Genomic DNA, 26,052 nt, shown 5'->3' with positions numbered 1-26,052 from the left:
CTCCCGACCCTCCAGAATGTTCTGCCAATTTTCAGCCTGGTGGACCCAGATTTGTTTCCGGCCTCCCAGCTCAGGACCCCGTAAGCCCACGACGTCTCCCCAGCACACGTGCTGTTTCTCATACGGCTCTGAGGAACCCTCGGCACACCGGGCCGCACTCCGACCCCCCACCCCCCCCGCCCCCCGTCAGCCTGCAGGCCAGAGCTGTTGAATCCTACTTGACAACACACGCCGGGGGGACTCGCCATCGAGACTCCGTTGAAAACCCGTGAGTGTGGGAGGCAGGCACGGGCTTTGGGGTGGAGAACCCTGGGTTCCCATCCCAGCTTTGACCCTCCCCTGGCTATGACCTGAGATTTTCTGGGGAGGCCTCAGTTTCCCCATCTGCAAAATGAGGACAATGACCGTATCTGTCTCACGGGGGTGAATCCACATGTGGCTTTAAGGGGAGATGATGCCGGTGCACACGCATCCCGGTGTCTGGTTCACACCGAGTGTGCATTAGAGAGAAGCTACAGAGACGCGCCCGAGACAGAGAACAGGGTGCTGGGGCCCAGGGACTCAGCCCCAGGGACCTGGATCCTTAGTGAAGAGCCCATCCATGCCCTTCCAGGGTGGGGGCTTGGGGGCCTTGAACCCCTGCCCAGTGCTGTTCCCAGGGTGAGGGACCTGGGGCGGCCTCTGCCCATCCGTATGACAGACACATGGTGGCCGTTCCTCGCCCGCCAGGACACGAGGCTACATAGCGAGTAAATGGACAGCTAGAGTCCAGAGGGGCCCGCACATGGCCGGCCCTCGGTCAACGGTGCCCAGCGGCACTGACCTTGCCGCTGCTGCACGCGCCAGCCCCACTCTGCCCCGACGCTGCCCCCCGGGCACCCGCTGAAGCGGAGCGAGCTTCTCCCGCAAACTTGGCGATGACCAGGCCAGCCTCGTGCCCCCGTCCGGTCTCTTGTGACTCAGCGTGAGTCACGTCCTCACTTCCTGGAGTCAGCCGCACGTTCCGGCGACGATCGGGACAAGTCACTGAAACACGGTGACCCTTCCCCTCGACGGGGCTCAGAGGTGACGAAATGCAGCCTCCACCAGCGGCCGGGTCTGCCTCCCTCCCGGGCTCACCAGCTGCTCAAACGGCTCCGGCTCCGGCACTCATCGTCGGCTGCACAGCACGTGTTTGCTGAAGGTCCGAGGAGGCGGACGGCGGAAACACGTCTCTGTGCATGCCACGGTGATGACGGACAGGTCAGGGCGCATGCAGATGAGGCGGCGCGGGGTCTGCCCTCTCCCGAGAACGGGCCCCGTGGTCGCAGGCCACCAGGGCCGTGCAGGCCACGCAGGCTTTGTGACGGGTCCCAGCTCCCCCTTGCACGCACCACGAGCCCGGGAACGCGACGCAAAGGAATCGGCTGAGCCCGAGGAATGTAAATGCTTGCGGCCCCTGCCTGCGATGCTCTGCAGACTAAACGAAGGTTTAACTGTTGTCATCTTTGTGGCCAGGGGAGGCCTGGGTGGAGGAGGTGCAGAGGGAAGCAGGGCCGTTTCCAGAACTGTACCTTCCCGGCCGCCTTTTGCGGCCGTAGTCCATGGCCTTGGCCTGGCCAGTGGCTCAGACCCTCAGGGGTTGGGAGACAGGATCAGAGAGCGGAGAAGTCAGATGCCCCATCTTAAAGGGGGAAGGGAGGTCTTCCACTAGAGCCTCAGGATGACCCCTCCTGGTCACACCAACTTTTCCCATAATCCCGTCCCAGTAAAACTGGCCTCCCAAACAGCGGTGATGAATATGAAAAGTCCCCCACAAGGAAACAAGAGACACAGAGCCCAGCCTCCAGGTCACCTTCGGAAGGGAGGTCCCGGTCAGCCTCCATGGGGGGCAGCCTCCATGGGGGGGCAGCCCCCTGGGAGTGCGGTCAGACCCTAAAGCCGGGATAGAGTGGTGGCCGAGGAACACCCAGCTGCTTCAGCCCCTGTGTGGGCTGGGCGCTGTCCCAGGCTCAGGGGCTGCTGGACGAGGGAGATGGAGCCCCTGCCTCATGGAGACAGTCAACAGTCAACAGACAGCCACAGGCTACGAGCTTTGACCAGCTATGAGCTGGGTCAAAGATGCTCGCTTTTCCATGGTCATGAAAAGGCTGGCTAACTCATTCATTCATTCATTCATTCAACAAGTTCCCACCGAGCCCCCACGTGTCCCCACCACTGTGCCACGCAGGCACCAGGGCCCAACAGTGACAACGGAGGTCTCTGCCCTGGAGGGTGTGTCAGCGACCCCGGCCCGTGCTGCAGGTCTTCCACTGAGCCCCCGATCCCGTACAAGCCCCCAGCAGGCACCGAGCCCGGGGACCAGCCCCAGCTCCGGGTCTCCATCCCCCTTGGTGCCGCAGGGTGCACCCATTTCTCCTGCTCCGCCGCCTGAAATGCTTGCCAAACAGAATGTGTGTGTGTGGGGGGGGGGGTGCGTGCTTCCCCCAAGTACCAAGGATAAAACACCGAGCAAACCCACTGCAGATAAACCACCCCAGCAATTACGTGCTCCGGGACCCCCAACCAAATGGGGGGCAGGGACGCCCCACAGGTGCATACACCTGAGGCAGCGCCAGGGGAGGAAAGGCCAGAGGAGGTTCCAGCCATCCAGCTGGGGTGGGCGGGGGAGATACCGCAGGTGGGAGAAAGGCAGACACACACCTGCCGGTGCACGGAGGGAGTTTCTGCCCAGGGACGACAGCGGCCCGTCCTCGCCCCAGCCTGTCTCATCCTCGCGGCAACCCCCCACCCTAGAACAATGCTGGCACCTCGTAGGTGCTCAGGAAGTACGTGCAGGAGGAAGTTCTGCTGGGGACATTTAAGAGGGGGATAGAGAGAAACCCAAGTTGGGGGTGGGGACCAGAAACAGTGGCACACAGACTCCAGCCTGGAACAGGGGACACTGGCCCTGTCCCCTGAACAGGGACGTCTGGCTGCCACAGTTGAAGCCACTGTGTTCAGTGGGCTTGAACGGACGGATCCCTTCCTCCCTTCTGAGGACAGTGCCCTGCCGCTGACCCCAGGACCAGGAAGGCAGGTGGCTGGCTGGCCCAGGGCCAGGCCCAGCCAGGGTCTGCCTGGGAGGTTTGGGGCTGGCTGCCTGCGGACAGGAAAGGCAGGGAGCAGCTTCCCACCCCAGGGTCGGCGGGGGTGGACTCAGGAGCTCACTCAGAGCGGCGGTCCCGTCTCTGGCCACCAGGCTGGACAGTGCTCTGAAGTCTATCCTTCAAGACGCGGCCTTACCAACACCACCCTGCCCGCACCGCACCGGCCACACCTGGGCTAGAATCCCTCGCCCCCACCGCCCCAGCCCAACTCCCACCTGCCCCTTCCTGGCCCCTGCGGCCGCCTCTCCCTGGGCCAGAGGGGCACCTGGGGCTGCTCCACGGTACGGCCTCCTCCTGCCCCAACAACGGCCATGCTTCACCCAGCCCCTAACCCACAGTGTCCCCCCTATGTCCTCAGCTGGGCTTCAGGGGGGAGCGGCAGCGGTCCCACGTCCCGAGGAGGGGGTGCAGCGGCGGGGCCCCCAGGACCTGGCCTCTCCTTCCGCCCTGCCACATGAGTCTCACGCCCATTTTTATGGATGTGGACACTGAGGGTCAAAGAGGCCCAGTAATTGTCCGGGGTCCCGGTCAGAAGTTCTCACCGACACTCCTGTCCTCCTAGGACACTGGAATCTGACAGTGGTGGTGGTGGTGGGGGCCTTGGGGGACAGAGAAGAGCACGACAGGGAGGCCCCGTAGGCCACAGGTGACGGGTGCTGTCCTGATTCCCCTCCTGCTCTCCCTGGGCCTCAGGCAGGGCCTACGGGGTCAAGGAGAAAAAGCAAAGGGGCAGAGGCCCAAGGGGACAGACAGCAGAGACGGCGCAGACCCGGGAGGGACCAGGGTGGAGGTGGCAGCTGAGGCACCAGGGTATCCCCAGCTGAGGAGCCAGGGGTGCATCTGGGTCTTTGGGTGCCCGGGTCCACCCTCACCCCTCGCCCGCTGTCGGCCCAGACCCCGCCCCCCGCCCCCCTCATCGGGCCACAGGAAATGCCGTCCCTCCCAGACTGGAGCTTCCAGAACCAACGCCGTGCCTCCCCGACCTGCCCGGAAAGGGAGAGTGAGCACAGCTGTTTCCTGCGGTCCCCACCTGGCTTGCCAAGGAGCCCAGACTGTCCAGCCACTTCCCCTGGCCCCCGGGGGACCGGAGTCAGAGCCCGCAGGGGTCCTGGCCGCTCCAGGGCAGGCCCCGGGCCCCGGGGAGTTCCAGAAGAGCCTGGTCTTTCAACACCGCCCCCCCCCCCAACCCGCCACGAGACAGCGATAGGGCCGGGCCTCCCCTGGGTCTTCACCTATGTCCTTGTTTCCCGTCTGTGTGCCCCACGAGGCCCCCAGTGCAGGACACAGCCCGGCACACAGAGGCTCTAGCAGACGTGTGGAATGCATGGAAGGTCACAGAATGAAAAGTGCCACCCAAGGAGCTCGAGGAACTGCAGAGCTCCGGAAAAAAGAAAAATAAATGGGTTCCCTGGACCCAGGAAATCTGTTGCACAGAACTTTGAAACAATCTTTTCCCACTTGGTGGCCTAAAAACCCCCTCCCCCGCCCACACACACACTCTTTTCTCAGATACCTGAAAATCCTGGAGTCATACTGATTTTTATGATGACGTTTATTAACTGCTCACTACACGCCAGGTACCATCTAAGCACCTGGCGGTTCTGCGTACGCACGTGCCCTGACGCCAGTGACAGAGCTCTTCCCTTCCTCCCCACCCCCAGTTCTTCCATATCTGAAGGTCCAGCTTCAATGTCACCTCTTCCAGGAAGCCTTCCTGGATTCACCCGAGAAGCACAAACCCTTATCCTCATTAAAATCCTCCAGAACTCCACTTATCTTTCCTTCTATTACCCTCTGCCTAAAATGATCTTGTTTGAGATATTCTGGCCTATGTGCTCTCTTCCCTTCTAGCAAGCACAGGAAGCAAGCTCTCCAAGGCCAGGATTAAGGTTTATCAATCCCAAGGCCTGTTCCCACCCCAGAGCAGGAAGGAAGACGGAAGGTGAGGTCCCGGATCCCAGTTACCGGAGGGACTGCCCCGGACAGCTCACCCACATCCACCCCCTCCATCCACGAAGTACTCCTTACCCACCCCCATTTCACAGACGGGAAACCGAGGCCCGGGTTGCAGAGGTAGGAAGTACCGGAGCTACACTCCCGCCACCTCCACCTGCCTCCCTGGCCGGGCCCCTAGCTGCTCCGGCCGCCACACCCAGACCCCACACGGCTCCCCGGTGGCCTCCTCCGGAGGAGAACCCCACGGACCGGAAGCTGCACATGACAGACCGCCTGCTGTGCTCTGAAGGGGCGCATGAGCTCTAAGATACCACCTATGCCCAGTGGCTGCCCCAAGCCCCCCGGCGCCCCCACCCCCGCGATGTGGGGCATCGTGGAGACCCCAGGACCCTGCTTGATGCCAACACCCGACCCTGCTCGGCTGGGCCAGCGCCCACCCAAACCAGCGGCGTGCTCACATCACCTGGCCGAGCCTGTGCGCGGAGACACACATGTGTACACACACACACACACTCGGCCCCCCATTGTCCCCCGGAGGCTGCCTCTCACCGCCCCCCATCCCCCTGGCATGGAACACGCCTGCGGGCACCACTGTCTCCAACTCACCGCAAGCAGGCAGCCCGGCCGGCAGGGCGGGAGGGAAGTGTCTGTCTCCTTCCCAGCCCAGCTCCCCTGGGAGGGGAGCGAGCCCAGGGAAAACGAGGCTGGCGGTCTCACCTGCCACCTTTCCTCTCCCCCTCCAGGCTCCCCCTCCCCTGCCCTGCTGGGCAGGGCTGAGTAGGGCAGAGCAGGGGGCCACGGTGGTTCCCTGCGCAGGACCCGGTGGCCGCTGCACCTCCCTAACCTCCCGCGCCCGGTCCCCACGTATAAATGACTAAGCGATTTCCACCTCGGAGCCTGCCTGCCAAGAGGCCCCGCTGGCTGCGGAACTGTGCGCCAGGATGCCCGGAGTCACACGCACTGAAACCCATAATTGGTGAGTCCTCTTCTTGGGAAAGAAAACCCCCTCCATGTTTTGTTTTGTTTTGTTTTCCCCTTAAATGAAACAAATCCACCCACATAGTTACTGGAAACTCGAACATGTGAAACTGAACCGTTGGCAAAGAGAATTAGTCAGCAACATTGTGAGCAGAGGTGCGGGGCCCCCCCCCCCACCCCGGGAGGTTCCCGTGCAGGAGGGGAGCGTGGCCTCCGCACCACACGGCAGGGGATGCACGGGCATGGATGGGAGCAGGAGGCATCGCCCGTCCCGTGGGCAAGTTCGCCTGCATGAGGTCAAGGGTGAAACACACGTCTAAGGGCCCCGGTCACCACAGGTAACAGGCTTAAAAGTCCCGGCTCAGGAATCTGACCCTCATTGAAAGAAATCCACGCCATCCTCTCAGTGGATCCTCTCTGAGCCTCAGTGTCCTCATCTGGAAGATGGGGACACCAGAACCTACCAGGGGCCTCGTCGGGGCCACCAGACACCCACATGAAGCACTTGGTGCCCGGCAGCCACTGGGCAGCCACGGACGCCGACATCTGCAGGGGAGCGAGGCGCGTGGGGCTGTCTCAGGGCTCGGTCCCCCGCGGGGCAGTGAGTGGAATCTGCTCAGTTGGTTCCCAGCCCTCCCACCGTCCCCAGGACACAGCAAGGCGAGGCGGGGAGCAACCCCGGCGGGGCATCAGCAGGCCCAGCTCCGGCTCCGGCACCCTGAGCCCCAAGCTAAGGGACCCCACTGGGCTCCTTGACCTTGTCCTCTTCATCTGTACTCAGAGGGCACAGACATTTAATAATGTGTTGTTTGTTTTAAAACAAAGAAACAAACAAACAAGAAAAAAACCAACAAAATTATTCACCCACGTTTTTCAAAACTCTGGATTCCCAGCTTCTCCTAGGGGGAGAAAGACATGGACGCTATCAGTGCACTGGACGCTGCTCCTCCAGGTAGGAGGGGCCACTCAGGACAGTGGGTTCCACTCTGGCACAGTCCTCCCCCACCCTACAGCCTCCCACTGGCAGCCAAGTTGCGCCTTCTTCCGGACCCCTCGAGGCACATGAGTTTGTGACCCAGTTTAAAACCCTAATTTCATGTACGAACATTAACATGAGCCACTTTTCCCTCAAAATATTCACAGGAAGTGTCCCTCGGGAAGGTAATTCAAGTCTGACACTTCAGACTGATTTTTTCTTGCAGAAAAACAAGGCGGGGAAAGAAGACCCACGCCCCAGTCTGGCCAGGGGGAAACCCGGTGGTGATAAGGCAGTAATTTTCTGACATTCTTCGTGGGGTTCACTAGACAAAGAGCAGAGAGGGTATCGGGGGGCCTGCCCTTCATTTCTCCAACTTCCCTCCTCCACCTTCCCCGGGTCTCCCCCTCTGGACACACGGAAGGTGGGCAGGGGGCGTCGAGACGCCCCCTTCAGGAGGGTCCAGGGGCAGCTGCCTGCAGGACGGGACGCCCCCAGCTCCCGCAGCTCAGCCCTCCTTCTGGGTTACTGGGGCGGGGGGGGGCGGCCGGGAAGGCAGGGTCCGGGGGACACAGGCAGATCCGTTCACGGCCCAGCAGAGATACAGAAAATGTCAAGTAGACACTGGAGAGCATGTTCAAGCTGTCCTGGTCACTCCTGAAGGGAAAACCACAGGATTCGGCACCTCCAGGCCTCTGGCCTCTGCAATGACCCTTGGTCGGTTCATCCGGCCTCCACCGCAGGCCTGCTCGGGGCCGGCCGCCGAGACATGGCAGGGGCACGTGCCCCCGGAGCACCCGGTGCCATCCGCCACACCTGTAGGGCACAGTGGACCTGCACAGTAGCCCGGTGACGGCTGCCTTCTGACCCACCCTCCCCAGATCACGAGCCTCGCCACACTCAGAGGCCACGCAGGGTGGTGACTCAGAGCACAGGCTGAGTCTGCGTCTGGCTTGACCCCTCGGCAGGGTGACCCCAGGCCAGGTCTTTGACCTCCGTGTTTCAAGTTTCCCCATCTGTAAAATGGGCGCGCCGAGCCACACCCAGCAGCACGCTCAGCAGGGATACACAAGCGAATGGGTGGGAAGTGCCGAGAACGGGGCCCGGCACGCGGAGAGGGTTCGATGAATCTTAAGCGAGCAGGTCTAAACCCAGAAGGAAAAGGTGGCCCGTGTGCACAGGTCCTCTGGGGACACGACGGCCTTGGGCCCAGCTTGGGACAATCGGTGTGCACGGTCACCGGCTGCCTTAACTTGACACCCCCCACCTGCGCTGCCTTCAGTAGGCGCTTCCCCAAAGTGTCCTGCTCAGCGTGAGGAGGACCAGGGCAAAACGGTACAGTCCTCACGAAATGCAGCCCATGAGCGCTCCTCTAGAAACCTCCACGACACCCCTGCCTGCACGGCTCCCACACTAAGGGGACGAGGGCCGCTGCCCGCCCCGCCCCGCCCCCGGCCCCCATGGCACAGACAGCAGGCGTCAGGGCCGAGAAGACACGCAGCCCAGGATGGCGCGGCGGGCTGCCCAGCTGGGCACAGTGACGAAAAATTGTCCAAGCGGACATCTGCCATGGGCGGCCGGTGACTTATTCTGCTAGAAATACATCCTACCTTCGCTCCTGCTGTTTCTACTCTGAACCTTCAAGAGAGCAAACCACGGCTCCCCCATCCAGAAAGGCCGGGTACTACCTGCTTTGTTCTAGAAGGTTTGGCGAAACAGTGACACCGAGACAAACCCTCTCTGGCCTCAGGAGGTTCTACATAGTCTAAACAGCTAGTCCATCTGGCAGGGACTGAAGGGAGGTCCGGCTGCAACAGAAGACGCCCCCGCCCCACGGATGCTCCAAACCCACTTTCGCAGGAAGAAAACACAGATCACATCCCACACCCCAAAACCTGGTGGCTGAAGCCACCTGGCACCCGACACCCAGCAGCTCTCGCCGTGGGTGCTGCCGGTTTACCCTACTGTTGACCTGTGTCTACTCCCCCCAGCGACTGAAGCATTTTGGGGAGAAGGCAGAGCCAGGAGGGGGCTGGAGAAGACAACCCCCAGTCTGCCTCTAGGAGAGTGGCCCCCCAAAACTTGCTTTCAGCAGTTCAAATAATTTCTCCCCTAAATGAAGCCTTATGCAGAATTCTACCCCCTAAAAAAAAAAAAAGGAAGGTCAAAGTCAGACTGCTCTGGTTCCGACGGCCTGTCTCCCCACTCCAGCCGGGCCGGGGAGGTGGCGCCCACACACCTGCTCACCCCAGAGCCCGGCCCCACTTCTGGGGTTCCCACGGAGCTCGCTGCCCCTGGTCGGAGCTCCCCAGGAAACCAGAGCACGGTTCAAACCCCCAGAGCACAAGAGCCCCCACTGACCGTTTCTCGGACTTCAGTGCCTTCCCTAAGCCCGATCTTTCCAGAACAGAGACGGTCCGGTCCGCGCGCCCGGACGAGCCGGCCGAGGACTGGCACCCGCGGTGCAGGGCGATGCAGGAGGGGGCCTCCCCGCACCAGTCCCAGCGCCTGCACGTGCTCAAAATTTTCCATTAAAAAAAAACACCCGTAAACGCTACAGCAAAGCAAAACCTCCGTGGTGGCGAGACACCCTCTGGCGCGGGGGGGAGGAGCCCCAGTCGCGGCTCGGGACTCAGAGGCTCAGACGCGGTGGCCTCCCGGGCCGGTGCTGTCTGGGCGTCTCGGTGCGGGCACCCAGACGGCCCAGACAGAGCGGGCATTCACGGAATATTGGCTGGATGATGAAGGAATGAAAAAATAAAACCCAAAAACCTCTACCCTGAGCTGTCTAGACGCCCCGAGTGTGACTGGACAGCCAGGGCGACAGGCTTTTCGGGGACCCCAGGGGGCAGGCGGGGGAAGAGGGACCTGCTGTTGTGAATGGTTCAAAACTGGCCCAGGAGGAAGGATACAGCTGGGGGCGGGGGGGAATCCCTGCCTTTTGAATAGCACGTCTCTCCAGAGACAGGAAGTTTTGTGAAAGGGACGCTGACATTTACATGCAATTGAACATAACCAGAACACATTTCACACTAGTGTTGCCCCTTCGGATGATTTTTCCAAGCTTCACACATGCTGGGCCACTTTTCTCATGATAGCTTCTTCAAGTCCTCAAACGGAGAAGACCCTCAGAGAAGCAACAACCCTCCCAGGACCCCCTCACCCCCATCTTCAAAGTGATTAAGCAGCAGCTTTCCAATGCCCAGGTCTTCCTTATCTACCCCGGGGGCTCATCCCCCAGAAACCCACGGCAGTGCCCTCCAGACCTCACCTTGCACGAAAGCTGCTGCCGTGCTCGGAATCCTGTTTACCCGTGGGGTCGCTGGAGGCTCCCCGGGACCCACCTAAGAGGCAGACCTGCCAGCACGGCCCACGTCCTGTGTGACCTTCCCAAAGTGGGTGCAGGGCCGTCCCGGGAAGTCCCCAGCTCCCCCTGCCCCTGGAAAGAGTCGGAGCCACAGGGCGGCCCCGCCCCAGCCAGAAACCCCAGCCGCAGTCAGACTCACTGCAGCCTTACTGACCTGCCAGGAGGGCCCCCAGGGCGTCTGGGGAAAAGGCCCCGGGGAGTTGGGCAAAGGGAGGCCTCCGGAGTGTTGAACCAAGGAGGCACGGGCAGAGGGAAACAAGGATTTCTAGTTTCTCCATGCCTCTTAGGAGCAATTTGGGGGTGAAAGACTGGGGTGGGAGAGGGGTGCCAGGGTACCCTGTGCCCACTGACAACCCCTGGGCCCGGCATTCAAGGCCTCCCCCCCACTGTACAGCAGCCTTCCTGTGACCCTTCTCACCGTGGCCAGTCCTTCTCCCCTGGGGTCACTGCCACTGTGAAGACCCCCCACCTAGAACAACCCCCCTGAAAGGGTTACATGACCGCCCCTGGGCCCACCCAGCACACCTGGCAGTGAGCTTGCAAATTCCACACACACCTGCCGCCTCCACCTGCTCCACCACTGACTCTCGGGGCCCAGGCTGCTTCGCACACCTCCAGAGTCACGCCCGGCGGGCAGCGCGTGCCCGGTAGTGGAGGCCACCGTGTTCCACACTCACAGTAGAAAGAACACAGGCTGTGGGGTCCGGCCAGCGACACGTCATGCAGGTAGCCGTGTCACCTCCGGCAGCTCGGGAGACGCCCCTGAAGGGCACGTATCTCGTGCACGAGTGGCGAGGTCAGCCCCGACCCACAGGGCGGTCGGGAGGGTGAGAAATCCACCCACGGCGTGAGCGCTGGGCCTGGCGCGCGGTGAGCGTTCCTTGGATGAGGTTAAGACCATTTCTGGCAGAATCACACTCAGAGCAGTTGGGGGTCGAGCCACCCCGAACCCCACGTGCGGCTGAGGGGGGGGGGAAGGCCGGAGAAGGACATCAGGGTCCCCAGCACCAAGGGGCCAGTGCTCCTCAGGCGGCGGCAGCTCTGGTCCGCCCCCATGCCTGGGACTACCCCGCCGTCTCCTTTACACAGGCTGTCCCCCCACCCACAGTCACGGCACCACGGCTCTGGGGGCGCCGGGGCCAGCACCCCTCACCGCTTGAGTGCTGGTGACGTCAGGGGCGGGCAGAGAGCAAAGGGCACCACTGCCAGCTGGGTTGACACTGGTGAGGGCGTCGCTGCCTTGGAGAGGCAGGAAGCTCTGGGTCACACCTCAAATGACACAGAGACGGTCCACACCCTTCGGGGCTTGACTGGTCTCCAAACACCGGGAGAAAAGCAGAAGAGACCACGACCGGCCAGCGCTGAAGCTGCGGCCCCAGATGGGCCAGCAGGACGCAGCCGTCAGAGAGCAGCCCTGGACACAGCCCCACCCCCAGACGGCCTGGGGGAGGGGCCCCACAGGTCCCAGACCCCAGGCTCAGGGCTGGCGTCCCTCCCAGAGATGGTGGGCGGCGGGGGGGGGGGGGGGGGACGGATGTTGCACCCAGGGAGCTTGGGACCAGGTCGTGCCTGGAAAGTCACGTCACAGGTTCCAGAATTTACCCAAAGACCAGTGGTTGCTGCTGAGGAGCTCCAAGAAGGAGAGTTGACATTTGACATTGTCGAGGGTTCATTTGTAAAAGGCCGCCGGAAGAAATTTAAAGCAATGAGAAGGATGGCTAACTGCAAGATGACAAGGGGCTGAGTCTTTGGCGGCGAGGACGATGACAGAAAGGCAGTGTCTGCAGTTCAAGGTGCCCGTGTCACACCAGCTTTAGACCAAGCTGCGCGGCCCTGGCAGTGGTAACCCTGCAGTGAGCGGGGAAGGGAATCCAGCTTCCCTCCAGGAGACACTGGAGCCGGAAGCCAGGCACCAGGGGTCACAGGGCGGGTGGTTCCATGCACGGGACGTGTCCGAGGCAGGCAAACCCACGGGCTGAAAGCAGACTGCTGGTTGCAGGGGCTGGGGAAGGGGTCTGGGGAGGGGGGCCTGGGGCATGACTGCTAGGCGGGTACAGGGTTCCCTCTTGGGGTGATGCAAATGTTTTGGAACGAGACAGGAGTGGTTGCAGGACACAGTGAATGTCCAGCCGTCCCTCCGTACCCGCAGAGGACTGGCTCCAGTTCCCCTGTGGAAACCCAAGTCCACGGGTGCTCCAGTCCCTCGTATAAACTGACTGGGTACTTGTTTGAAACCTCTGCACATTCTCCTGCCTACTTACGTAAATCTCCTCTAGGTTACTCGTTCTGCCTAATACAATGTAAGAGCTCTGTAAATAGTTGTTACACTGTATCGTTCGGGGGATAATGACGAGAGAAAGTCTGTGTGTGTGCAGCCAGAGCCAGGCCTGAATGCACAGTGCGCGTCGGCAACCACGTGACTGCTTTCCCGCCCTGGGCGCTCTGTGGTTGGCTGACTCCGAGGGTGTGGAACCCGGGGACACAGAGGGCCGACTTTATCGGGTGGCACCGAATTGTTTGCTTTAAAACTACTCTTTTTCTGTGATGTGGCATTCACCTCAATTAAAAACAAACAAACAAACGGAAAAAACACCACCATTAGCCAGTGTCACAGAGTACACCAGCACGCTAAGAATGCTAAGAGACCTCCTGCACTTGACAGTCTCCTTCGAGCCACGGATCCCATTTCGGCTGGGGCACCACCATCTCCTTCCTCACAAACCTGGGGCCGCTTCTGCCTGTCCTCGGTCCCACGTGTCCCCATTAACCCTGCAGGAGGACGGGCTGTCCCCACGCCTCCAACCCCACTGTACGCGGCCTGGAATGCTGCCCCAGGTCAGAACCTGGCTATTTATAGCCAGCGCTGCAGGGAGCAGCACCCCCACGAGGGAGGCCCAGGCACCCGAGGCCGAGGAGGCGAGACAGTCCACGGGGAAGAGGAGTTGCCCCAGGGGCCCTTAGCCGGTGCCTGAGAAGTCCAGGTCGGAGGACCCCATCAGGAGCACCCCTGGGTCCCGGCCCCTCTCCACACGCCGCCCCCCCGACCCCCGCCATCCTCCTGCTTCTCTGCCCTCACTCAGCCCCACCCCAGGCCCTGCTCACTTCCCACGTCACCATCCCCCCCCCCCAGGAACGCCCACCTGCCTCTGTCCCTCACCTGCCACTGTCGCCATAATGCCTTGAACCCTGCCGTCCCAGGGCCTGTGTCTCCCCAGCCACACAGAGACGGAAGGTGCCCCTCCATCCTTTGTATCCTCAGCCCCGGCAGATTGGCTGCACACAGTAGGCGCTCAATACATGTGAGTGAAAGAATAAATGACAGGCGGCCCAACACTAGTGCACAAGAGGAACCTTGCCTTGGCGCTCCTACCTCCCGCGGGGCCACGGGGCGCTCTGGTCTGGGAAAGGAGAACCCGGCAGTCAGGTTCTGGGAGGGAGGTGCTGCCTCCCGCCCCGCCCCGCCCCTCCCCACCCCCAGCACGCCGTGGGCCAGCGCCAATGCACGTGACCTCACCGCCACCCCATGAGGTGACACCCACCCTGCACGGTCCAGCCGGCCGGGGCTACGCAGGGAAGCCTGTGACCGGGCCGCCCAACTGGAAAGCACTGGTGCGTCCTCCGAGGCCAGGCCTGGGCCTCTCCGAGCCCTGCTCAGAGCCAGCCCGCCACCGGCCTTGGCTGCGCTCCTCCGCCCAGTGGGTATCCAGCAGGAGCCTACAGTGTGCACCGAGCACCGGGGACGCAGTGATGAACAAGGTCCGCATGTCCTGGCCCTGCTCTCCTGGGGCCCACAGTCCAGCGGGACAACGGCCAGCTGCCCACGGGGCCTCGCGGGGGTGAGTGTGTGCCTGGCTTGGGTGACTGTTGGCGCGAGACAGGGTCACGGGAGCAGGCGGGTCTGGGAAGAGGGGAGGCGTGAGGAGCTCGGGTTTTTTTGTTGTTGTTTTTGTTTGTTTTTTAAAGATTTTATTTCTTTTTAGACAGAGGCGAAGGGAGGGAGAAAAAAGAGAGAGGAAGACATCCATGTGTGGCTGCCTCTCGCGCACCCCCTCCTGGAGACCTGGCCCACAACCCAGGCGTGGGCTCTGCCTGGGAATCGAACCGGTGACCCTTTAGTCTGCAGGCCGACACTCAGTCCACTGAGCCACCCCAGCCAGGACAGGAGTTTGGGTTTTAACAGTCAAGTGAGGGAGGCTTGTAGGCCCTAGACAGACATGTGCGGGTCCGCTCGGCATGAACTGTGCGGGGCGGGGAGTCTGCAGGGGGCAGAGTTGTGGGTCGCAGGATCTGGACCCCGGGGACCACAGCTGGGAGGGGGCGATGGGGACAGGAGGCGGCCAGGCCGAGGGGGCGGTAAGGAGGGGCTGGGAGACCGAGCAGGAAGGGCCAGGGGCCTCAGCAGAGGTGGAGGGTGTGGGGGGTGGGGCTGCAGATGCTCTCTAAGCAGGGAGGGTGGGGTGGGGGCAAGGGCACCAAGGCAGCAGAGCCGGGGAGCAGATGCCTGCTGAAAGTGCTGTGCATGCTGGGAGCTAGGACAGTGCCCTCCAGGGGCTGCCGGGGAGACCTGGAGGCGCCAGGAAGTGAGGGAGTGGACCCTAGGTGTCCTGCCCTGGGAATGAGACTGGGCTTCGGCCCAGGGGGCCGCTCCTCCCACTCTGACAGCAGCTCCGGGGGCTCAGTGGCCCCTTGAAGCCAGACCCCTGGGTCTCCTCGCCTGAGCCCTGGCTCCCAGTCCCCCCTCCCCCAGCTCCCCCAGCGTCCCCCAGCAGCCTCAGCACGTCTCTGAGCAGCTGGAGGGGCAGCAGCCTGGGAGGCTGGGCCGGTCGCCTCAGGGCAGGGCAGGGGCCCACAAAGTCCACCATCAGAGCCCCTTCAGCCCCACAAGCACCCCCAGGTACATGCTGAGCCCCCTCCCCGGGGCCCGTAACTCAGGGAGCGTGATAGAAAACCAGAGACCACCTGTCCACAGGTGGAGGAACAGAGGACCTCAACGTGGTCCACCCACACTGTGGAATATCACCCAGGCTTAACACGGAAGGGCGTCCTGACGCCCGCTACAACCCGATGGCGGCGCCGTGCGGAGGGAACCGCGCCAGTCGCAGAAGCAAGTCCTGGATCCCGCTTCTCCCAGGGACCTCGAGTCGTCACATGCACAGACACAGAGAGGAGACAGAGGCCAGGGGCTGGGGTGCGGAGTGGGGGTCCGAGACTCTGTTTCTCAAGATGAGGCGTCCTGGAGACAGGCAGCAGCAACGCTCAGCCCAGCCCTGTGAATGTACTTCGTGCCCCCGAACTGCACGCTTACAAACGGTTACAATGGTAAATACAATGTTGCGTGGATGTTACTGTGATCTTAAAGAGACAGGGGAGTATAAAACCCCTAAACCAGAGAGCCTTCCCCGGTGGCTCTCGGGCACCTTGGTGCCCGGCGTGGAGACCCCTGCACACGCCCCTCTCGTCAGAGGCGTACTGCCCCCGAACAGGCAGGCCCGGCCACAGCACTCGGTCTGAGGACACCAGAGCAGAGGTCTCCCGGTGACAGTGCTGGGAATGAGGGGCCCTCCCCTGAGCACGCCTCAGCTCATGCCAAAGGCTCTGTGGCTTTGAAAGCAGGTCCCTGTCTCCAGCCCAGGCCTCTGTCCCTGAGCCCCAGGCCTGGCTGTGGTCCGGACACATCACCTAAACCATTTCCACCTGGACAAGGTCAAGGCACCGCCATGCCCTGTGTCCCACCTCTCTCTAGGGGGTCACCATCCGCTACGACCCCCACCCTAGCAGGGAACATAAGGACATCCGCACCTGTTCACCCTTCTTCACACCCACGTCCAGCTGATGACCGCACCTGCTGACCCCACCTTGCAAGCGCCGCCGGCCTGTCCCAGCTGGCAGGAGACACGCGAAGTAACGCGAGGAAACGTGTCAATCATCAGAGGCCCAAACGCAGGCCCAGCAGCTGCACGCAGCCACCTGCGGCCTGTCTGGTGCAGCCGTGCAGACCTGTCCCCAGGCAGACCCTAGAGGCCCGCTCAGGGTGGCGTTTCTGTCCCACACGCCCTCGGTCCTGGCCCAGAGCACCCGCTGCCTCCCTCGCTTTCCCCGAGTGCCCACGAGCCGCGGACGCTCCCACACTCCCCCACCCATCGCCCCGACGGCAAATTCAAGCCGGTTAAGCTGGAGTTTAGGTCAGTCGGGCCCAGAGCCCGTGACAAACCATTTTCGCATCCCCCGCCACCCAGCCCTGACTCAAATCAGCACGGCGGGGGCGGGGCCAGGCTGTGCCCAGGGGAGTCACAGGCTCCCCCCTGAGACTCGATGCGCCCCTTAAATGCTTCTGAGGGGGTAGTTACAGATGGCCAGACATCAGCGTGAGACTGGCTTCCCAAGAACACAGCCCGAGTGTGTGCACACGTGTGTGCCTGAGTGTGCATGCATGTGCACCTGGGTGTGCACGCATCTGTTCACACACGTGTGCATCTGTGTGCACACATGTGTCCATGTATACATGTGTGCACACGTGTGTGTAGACACTTGAAGCTGGTGAGAGAACCTTATATATTCTTCTCTCAACTCGAAACTGTCCATAATAATAACATTTTTCATGTAAAAAAATTATGTACTTCTTTGAAAAAAGGCGAAGCCTATGGCAGCGGCACCCTCACTGTGTCCATCAAGCGCTGGGGCGCCCGAATCGCAGCGAGAGCTCTGCTGCCTCCCCGGGGAGTGGAGGCGGGGCTGTGGCTGAGTCACGGCCCTTCCAGCCTCAGAGGCAGGTGCCCGGGGCTCTTCGGAGAAAACGCGGCTGAACCTGTGGAGGACTGATTTCACAGCCAGTACTAGTGCACGCTGTAACCACTCCTGCCGTCATTATTACCACCACCACCACCACCACCAGCTTCATCCGCAAACAAGGTCACGGCCAGGAAGCGCTTGGCCCACAGCGTCTGACACCTGGCTAGGAGCGGGACTTTCACCCTTAGGTGGGAGGGACGCTCTCAGGTGACTGGGGCGGTTGAAAGTCCAAGACGGGCTGGTGGGGAAGGACCGCGGTAAGTGCCCGAGGCAGACAGAGCCACACCTGCTCCTAACCCCATACTTCAGTCCGATAAAGATGCTCCTTCTCCAACTTCTCAGGAACAAAAGATAAACTGAGTCCCGCATACCACGACCCATTCCTTGGGAAGGATTGGTGTGAGATTCCCAGACTAAACTTGTGAACACCGTAGGGATCGGGGGGTCGGCTCCACGTGAAAACGGATCCGCAGGCACGTCTCTGCTCACCCAGAAGCCGGGGCAGGCGCCAGGGACCCGGCACCGCGCAGGGAGGAGAGCGCCCACTGTCCTCGGTGAGCAGGGGCCAGCGCTGGCCTCCACCACGCGGACCGCGATCCTCCCGCCGCTGATCACAGGAGAAATCCGGGGGCGGCGGTGCTGACGCCCCAGGGGCTGTGCGAGCGTTAAGCAGTGACCCTGGAGAGCCCAGGGCAGGGTGGCTCCAGCCTTGCTGGAGTGGCCTGAGGACGCAGCCTCACCCAGCTCCACAGGGACAGCCCTGGGCGCCCCTGGCAGGCCCTCTCCTCCCTAAGGGCCCCGGGACCCCTGACCCCCAACCTCCCTGAAGCCACATGGGTCCCTGCTCATGGCTGTCAGAGCCACTGCAGTTGATGTGTCTCTTTGTCTCTGCTCCCCTGGGAAAGGAAGGGAAGCTACTGCGTCGTGAGGCCACTCCACACCCCACCCGTGCACACACAGGTTCTCTCTCTGCCCCCTGCTCTCCTCGTCTACTGGGTAAAGCACTCCCTGCGGAAGAAAAAGCACCGAGAGAACAAGAGACGTGCTCAGAGGGATCTAATCCAGCCCGTCGCTCTACAGCTGTGGCAGCCCGGGTGCCTGGCCCGTGACCCTCAGCGCCAGGGACAGGAGCCACCGACAACAGCTGGCGTTCCGGAGCCCCGGCTGTGCACTTCGGGTAGGCCGGCCCCCCTCTCTGGGCCTCTGTTGGGAAAGAGAGACCCTGGAAGTAAGATGGGGCTCCCCCAGCTCCTCGATTCCTCCCAGGGGAGAAAGCAGCCTCTGCCCCTGAAGCTGAATCCGGCGCTCCCACCGTCCAGAGTGGGAGCGCCAGGAAGTGCCGGGGCAGGGAAGGGAGGGGCAGCCGCCCCCTTCCCTGCTTGCTGTCCCCCTCCCCCGCCCCAGGACAGTGCGTTCTTCCCAGGACACCAGACTCCAGTCACTGGGATGGCACTTCTACCATCAACACCTGTAAAGCGCACTCATGACCAGTTTCGGATGCTACCGGCTGGGGTGTTTAATTAAATATTACTCACTCAGGAAGCAGCCCTGCCAGCTCACCCCCAAACCCACAGCTCAGTTCGTTTTCAGAGAAAGAGAGGGAGGGGGGAGGAGCTGGCTGCACCCTCCCCAGCTGGCACCAGCGGGGCTCCCGGGCCCAGAGCGTGGTGGGGTCTGGCACAGCCCAGGGTCAGGGACCGGAGGTGCCACTGCCACGTGACCGTGGATGGCACACGGTCACCCCACAGAGATGCACTCAGAGACACACGGACACACGCACACAAATGCACTCAGAGACACACGGACACACTCGCACGGATGCACTCAGAGACACACACACTCACACAGACACAGATGCATTCAGACACAGAAACACGCATGCCTCAGACACACATATGCACACTCACACACATTTACACACCTACTCTCACACCCACACAGATGGGTGCACAGAGACACACTCACGCAGACATCACACACGCAGGCACACACCGCCTCACTCGTGTACACCCCTTGCAGCGGGACGGCAGGCCAAGCGGGGCGTTAGTTCACATTCCGAGGAGACTCGGCCGTGAACTTGAGCAGCACCATTACCAAGTCCCTGCACACACTCGGGGACACAGGGATCCCACGGTTCCACCGGCCGACCAGGCTGCTCTGGTTTTTCCGTTTTGATTGATTTCCTGACATAACACTCGGCTCTCCCTCGGTTGCCCGGAGAAGCCGCGGCGGCTCCGGGGAGGCGGGCAGGGTGGCGCCGCCCGGGTGTCGCCCGGCGGACTCCCCGGGGGAGGCGCTACCAGCCGGGAGGGGCAGCACCGAGGGGGCCAGTCCGGCCGCGCTGCAAACGCGAGCCCCAACTGGCGGGAAAAGCGAAACTAACTTCGCGGAGCGGGAGGGGCTGGTCGGCGCTCCCGCCTCTGCCGCGGGGACTGTCGCGGGAACGGGGGCCCTGGGGCACCCCGGCACCTGGAAGTCGGCGCGGGCCCCCGCGCGCCCCAGGCGCCTTCGCTGGATCTGCAGCTGCGGAAGCTCCACCTCAGGCGCAACGGTCGTTGCGGCGCTGGGACCCCTGCCCCGTCCGCCCCCGCAGGTGGGACCCGTGGACGCCGCGAGCAGCCCGCACATGCAACGGCAGCAGCGGCGGCGGCGGCGCTGGGCGGCGCCCGACCCCATCTCCCGGGACCCGCGGCGAGAGAAAGCTCCCCGCGCCCCCTACGGTCCCCAGTCGGGACCCCACCGGTCCCCAGCGCCCAGCCCCGCTCCCAACCACTAGGTCCCCAAGTGCCGCCACCCCCGCGCCCACCCCGCCCGGTCCCGCAGCCACCCGGTTCCCGCGCCCGGCCCTGCCTACCGCGCCGGGGAGGCCGCTGCCGCCGCCCGCTCTCGCTCTCCGGGGCCGAGAGGCTCGGGGCGCCCGCCGCAGGGAGCGAAGTCGCCTCCTCCTCGCGGCCCCGGCGCCAGCGCCTGGAGCCTGGTTCCTGCTGCGAGCGCGCGGCTGCCCGAGCGCGACTTCTGTGCAAAGAAGAAAAGCAACCCAAGGATTTAAAGTGAAAAATGAGAAAAGCGCCGGGGGCCGGGCCGGACGGACCAGATCCCGCCCTAGCCCCGCCCCGCCCCGCCCCGCCCCGGGGCCCGAGCGCGCGGGCAGCTGCGCACTGCTGGGGCGCCCGGGGGTCTCGGGGCGCGGGGCGGTCCCGGCCCTGACCCCGCAGCGCCCCGTGGGTCTCGCGCCCGCTCGGCCGACCCCCGCCGCCGTCCCCACTTCGCCCCACCCGGAGGCCTCCGGGGCGCTGGAGGCCGCGGCGGAGCGGGCGCGCGGGGCGGCGCCGAGGCGTCGGTCCTCCGGAGGCGTCTTTGGGAAACGCCGGGCGGCCTGCGCTGGGCCAGAGGCCGGGGTTGCAACACCCGCCGGCCTCCGCGGCCGTGCCAGGCCCCGGGAGAAGGGGGTGAGGGGCTTACTAATAATAATTTTTAAAGTCTCTCGGGAGAGGGTTGTTTCAGTAATCCGGAGCAAGGCCTTGCTTGCCTCATCTGAAGTTCCCAGCAGTTTAAAGTTCCGTAATTCTCCGGGACTGGAGAGGAGTCTGCGGGCCGGCGGATAAGCCAGGGACGCCCCCGCCCTGCCTAAGCACCCCCACCCCCACTTCCCCTCTTCGGTGCCCACAAGGGACGAGGGTCTCCGGATTCTCGGACCCCAGGGCCCAGCGCCTGATGGCCCCAGGCGCACAGCAGGCTGCGGATGAATGCCTGCGTGCAGGTCCCCATCCCCAAGGACTTCTTTCATACAGAGCGCTGTGGCTCTAGCTCACCAGAGGAATGTCCCTCCGCATACTCCCTGCATAGCTGCCACTTTGTACCCTAGAACGGGAAAGCTTTTGAAGACATTACTGTTTTAAGCCCAAAATCGTACATTCCTCCACCCCTCGCTGTGTGTAGGGTCCAATGAAAGGAAACGGGGAATTAGCATGATTGGAGAAGTTCTTATGAACAATGTGGTTTCTAGTTGTTTCATCTTCACCAGCACCGGTAAGGGCGGGACTGTGTAACTCATTGTGAAGAGGAGGAAGCAGAAAAATGGCCAGAGGCCCTTCCCAGCACAGCTCTGAACCCAACTGAACTCTGTTAGTTCCCCAAGTTCAATGTCTTCTCACCTCACTGTGCTGTAAATCAGTTTTGCATCATATATATATATATATATATATATATATATATATATATATGCCCTGGCTGGTGTGTCTCAATGGATGGAGCGCTGGACTTCGAACCAAACGGTGGCTAGTTCGATTCCCAGTCAGGGCACATGCCTGGGTTGTGGACCAGGCCCCCAGTAGGGGGCACTGGAGAGGCAATCACACATTGATGTTTCTCTCCCTCTCTTTCTCCATCCCTTTCCCTCTCTAAAAATAAATAAATAAAAAATATTTTTAAAAGATTGTGGCTCAACTGGCCGCCATGGGCAGAGGGGCCTGAGCAGTAACTCGGGCTGTCCAGCTGACACACCTGGTTCAGGTGCTCTAGGCTAGTCAGGTGGGCAGCCACTATCAGCAACCCAGGGGCGCTTGGAATTTAAAAGGGCACGTGCCTCCCTTTAGTCACTCTGCAGTTTGAGAAGGGTTCCTCATCCCAGGACTCTGGGGCACGGGGCGGAGCGGGGGCGGGGGGGCACTGAGAAAACTCGGGGTGGCGGTTGGGGGTGGTTCCTTCCAGGTTGCCGGTCGTACCCCAGAGTCCAGGCTTGAGGAAGCGTTGCGCCCTCTGCACTTCATGTCTCTCCCTGGAAGGTGGAGCCGCGCGCCCTGTGTTGTGAAGCGTGGAGAGGGCGCCCCTCACCAGGTGCTGTCCCCGAGCGAGGTGGCTTCTCTTCTCATCCTGGAGGACACGTCACGGGACAGACGGGAGCGGACAGCACAGACGTGATTCAGGGGGCAGGGTCTGTTTGTGCGGGGCCAGAGACCCCACCTTTGGTGGGGACCCCGACGGACGGTTCCCCCTTTGAGGTCCCCAGCGCTCCCCCCCCACCCCACCCCTGCAGCATTCATCTTGAAATCCCAGCTCTGATCCATTCAGGTAATTAGGTCCCGCCGACCTACATTTCCCAGAGGAAGCCCTGGGGAGCGAGCCTTCCTAACCTCCCGGGCACCGGGCAGGTGGGCAGGATGATGCGGGAAGCTGGTTGTCCAGCAGAGACCCTAAGGCCCGGAGCGGCGTTGAGCAATCGTGAGGCCCAGACCAGACTGTGTCCCTGTGTGCTCATCCTATCAGTGCTGATACTATTGTTTGTCTAAGAGATACATAATCTTACGATAGGGTGACATCAGCTGATAAACACCATCCAGGAATGCGCAAGCTGACTCAAGTCTTCAACAAGTACAGAATCTCTCTTGCAGAGGGGTGAGGAGGAAGCGGGGTGACTCTTGGCTCCTGGTGGTGCAATCCCCCCAACTCCACCCCCCACCCCCATTTCACCACTTATATCAAGTACAATTTGCTCACGTCTCTAATCTGCCTCAGGAAAATGACAGGGAGACATGAGAAGATAGCACCCGAATGTCAGCTGCTTTTTCTGGTGATGAAAAGTCTGTCCAGAGATGTCCTGGGTGCCCTCTGGGCCTGCAGAGCAGAAGCCTGCTGCTTTGCAAGCGTGAGGGACTCCATCTTCCCCGAGTCCCTTTGTCCGCTGGAGGGAATGAACAAGGGATTTGGAACTAGACAAACCTCACCCAAACCCCAGCCCTGCCATTCATCGGCTGTGTGACCTTGAGCAAGTTGCTTAACCTCTCCGAGACTCAGTTTCCTCATCTGCAGAGGAGCTGTACATGTTCCCCAGAATTTGAAGGGGGTTAAATAAGGGGGCAATCATTCGGCAAAGATTAATTGAGTGCACCATGTGCAGGGGATTGTGTTAGAATGAAACCAGAGGGTTTTGAAGAATTTCAAGATAACAGGCACGGTTTACATGTTATTACTGATAATCATAAAAAGAGGTTTCCTAAAAAAGCATGGGGTCTATTAACACAGAAGTGTGGCAGGATCCACCAGGACAGAAAAAACACTGAAGAGTGTTAATAAAATGTAGTCCCAGCCTGCATCTCTAACATAACATTTTCTTATCTCATGGAGTGAAACGGAAGCAGAGAGGCCTTTATCTTACAGAAATGAATTCGTGCCTGGCTTAATTTCACAGGCTCTTTGGCCTTGAAACGTCTGTGGGCCCCATGCAAGATCCCGTATTAGACAGTGACACCTGCTGGCCAAGTGGGATATTGCAGTGCAGCTCTATTGGACATTGCCACCCTTCAGAAGGAAGGGACGATGCCATGGGTCTGTGGCTCTAAACGAGACCCTGGGTGATAACGAGGCTTGAGGAAAGTCCCTATAACTTTGAAAAGAAGTTAATAAATGAGGGATTTTGGACTTGTGTCAACAATCATCTCGAAGTTCTCCAAAAACACTTCCAGCGAAAGGAACCCTTTCGGTGATCTCGGTGACTGTCTTAACTCTCTGCGAGACGTTCCCAGCAGCCCCTGGGGGCCTTCGCCCGCCCCAGGGCGTCTGCGGTGTTCGAGCAAAGCTCCATAAAAACAATGCAATAGCGCCCCCCACCCCCACAAATATCCAGCCTTTCTGTCCTCCAGTGTTTGTGTATTCTCACTAAACACTGAGAGAACAAACGTGGAACAGAGCTGCTGGAGAGCACGCAGTAGACGGAACAGACTGGCCTCCCGGCCTCAGGAGAGCCTCCTCTGGAGCTGGAGAGACAGACAACACCCAGTAACGGGGCCGTGTCAGACGGTCCCGAGGGATGATGAAGAATCGTCTTTGCATGGACGTGCTCTGAGGCCCACTCTTTCTGTAGCCGGACAGAGGTCTGCACCTGTACGCTAACGTTTCTCCAAGGCTGGCTCTGTGCCGGGCACCGGGCGCTGTTCCTTTACACACACCGGCTCACACAGCCCTCCCGTGAGGTGGGCACGAGGACTGTTTGTATCCTAGGACAGAAGGGTCTTCCACACTTGGTAGCACTCGTTCCTTGGTGCCAGGAGAGACTTTCCCGGGGGGGGGGTGCCGCCATGCCCCCCCACAGAGGGGAAGTGCCCAGACCAGAAAAATCGCTTGAGGCCACTTTCAACAAGCAGCAGGTACAAAGCTCCACAGGCAGTGGGCTGAGCGAAATGGAAAATGACTTCGCAAACTCAGTCCCCGTGTTCGATGCTCTGCACCGGAGCTCAGACCTGGAGGCACCAGCTAACGCGCTTGTTCCCTGATTTTCTGTGACGGGGCTCCTCCTCCAGAGGCGGTTACCCACGTGCAGGGGGAGACGTTTGCCGAGGCACAGGCAGGCGCCTCCTTACTCGAGGGCGACACAATGATCCGATGGTTGTTGCCAATGAGTCAAGTCATCCTGCTGAGCTGAAGCTGGTTGCTGCGGAACCGGCCAACTCTCCTACCGTGAGGGACGGATTTCTGATGGTTCGCTCGCTGGCACTCACTCCGGTCGGCATGAAAGTGCTCCCTGCGGAGGCAAACCCAGAATCACACACGCCTGCCTCCCGGGAGTCCGCGGTTAGGGCGGGGTCAGAGATCTCCTGGGACGAGCCAGCGGGAGGCTGCACTTTTGTTAAGAAGAAGGAATAGGAGAGTGAGGAGAACGAGGAGAGCGAGGGCACGTGGTCCTCTGATTCCCCAGCTGTCGAGGCAGTATGTCACTCAGGCATTAAGGCCATCACCGAAACCTGCTGGTGTACAGGTGCGGCCAGGAGCTGTGCAGAAGGCGCCAGACTCAGGGACAGTGTCTGTGGACCCGTCCTCTGGTCCACAGGTGCGAACATCATTGGGCCAACGCGCATTTCACCTATGGAAAGGCTGCCTGAATACATGGCAACGTCAGCAAGCCGACGAACGGCCCGTTTCCCCTTGGTTGTCCCACGGCGTTTCGTACACAGTCTAGATTTTCGAGAGACCACGTTTTCCCACGCCAGGGTTGGATTAGAGTGAGTCAAGCAACGAGGTTAGGTGGGCTTAGTACCCTAACTTTACAAGGTGGGCGAATGGGACCACTGAAACGCACGGTGGCGTTTGGAATTCCAGAAAGATTACTTGCGGGATGAGCTGAGGGGTCGTTACTGTCTTGGACAGATCTTGTGGTCAAGGGCATTGTCCTTCCAAGACAGAGGGCGGGAAAATAGATGGAGGATCAACGGTAAGAGCAGGGTGTGGGGGCCGGGGCCGGCCCTTGGGGGACAGTGTCTTCCCTCCAGTGCCGCCTGCTTCAGCTCTTGCTCATCTTTAATTTCCAGCCATGGAGTGTCACACCCATTCGGGGTCTGGTGCCTTCTTTAGATGTGCCACGGGGACCCAAGGGGTCCCTCCCTGGAGTTCGGCGGCACAGGGGCTTGTCCACAGAAGAACCTGAAGGATGGTAACCTCGTCACAGCGCGAAGCTTAAGGGAGTCCTTTTGGGGGTGCCTTTCCCAGTAAAGCAACTTCCGGGACACAGAAGTTGTGGGGCTGTCGTGTTCCCGAGCGCACTGCCAAATCACGGCCATTTTCAACCGAAGCAGTCGGGCTTGTACAGCCTTGAAGTGCGTCCCCCTTGATCCACTGCGGAGTGAAAGAAGCGGCGGCCAAGGGCATGGGACGTCTGTAGTTATCTCAAAAGGTCGGTTCCTGGGTCCTGAGGGGCGCTGCCAGGGGCCTCTCTTCCTATGGGGTGCCACCAGTGATGGGGCGGCGGCGACCTAAGATGCAGAAGAGCTAGCCACAGCACTTTTGTCCACTCGGGTTGTAACGAGGCCCATAGGGCGTTCCCCTGAGCCCGAGGGCTGAGGGCGGGGAGCAGGATGAGAATGTACGAC

General features: G+C 61.4%; 1 protein-coding gene across 2 annotated transcripts in view; it reads right to left on the bottom strand.

Moving 5' to 3' along the window:
• SPSB1 (splA/ryanodine receptor domain and SOCS box containing 1) overlaps nucleotides 1-20,231 on the bottom strand; it is a 57,635-nt gene extending 37,404 nt beyond the window's left edge. The window contains exon 1 of one of the 2 annotated variants that reach the window (XM_045859004.1): nucleotides 20,049-20,231. The gene's annotated coding sequence lies outside the window, so the exon portion shown is untranslated. Of the gene's footprint in view, nucleotides 1-5,690; nucleotides 5,931-20,048 lie in introns of those variants that run through there. The other variant, XM_045859005.1, reaches the window with a different exon arrangement.
• Nucleotides 20,232-26,052: the final 5,821 nt, after the last annotated feature.

The sequence above is a fragment of the Phyllostomus hastatus genome, unplaced genomic scaffold (assembly GCF_019186645.2).
Source record: "Phyllostomus hastatus isolate PE091 unplaced genomic scaffold, TTU_PhHast_1.1 phas_scaffold_182, whole genome shotgun sequence".
NCBI lineage: Eukaryota > Metazoa > Chordata > Mammalia > Chiroptera > Phyllostomidae > Phyllostomus > Phyllostomus hastatus.
The sequence above is the reverse complement of the archived record's forward strand: the minus strand, read 5'-3'. Positions and strand labels throughout refer to the sequence as shown.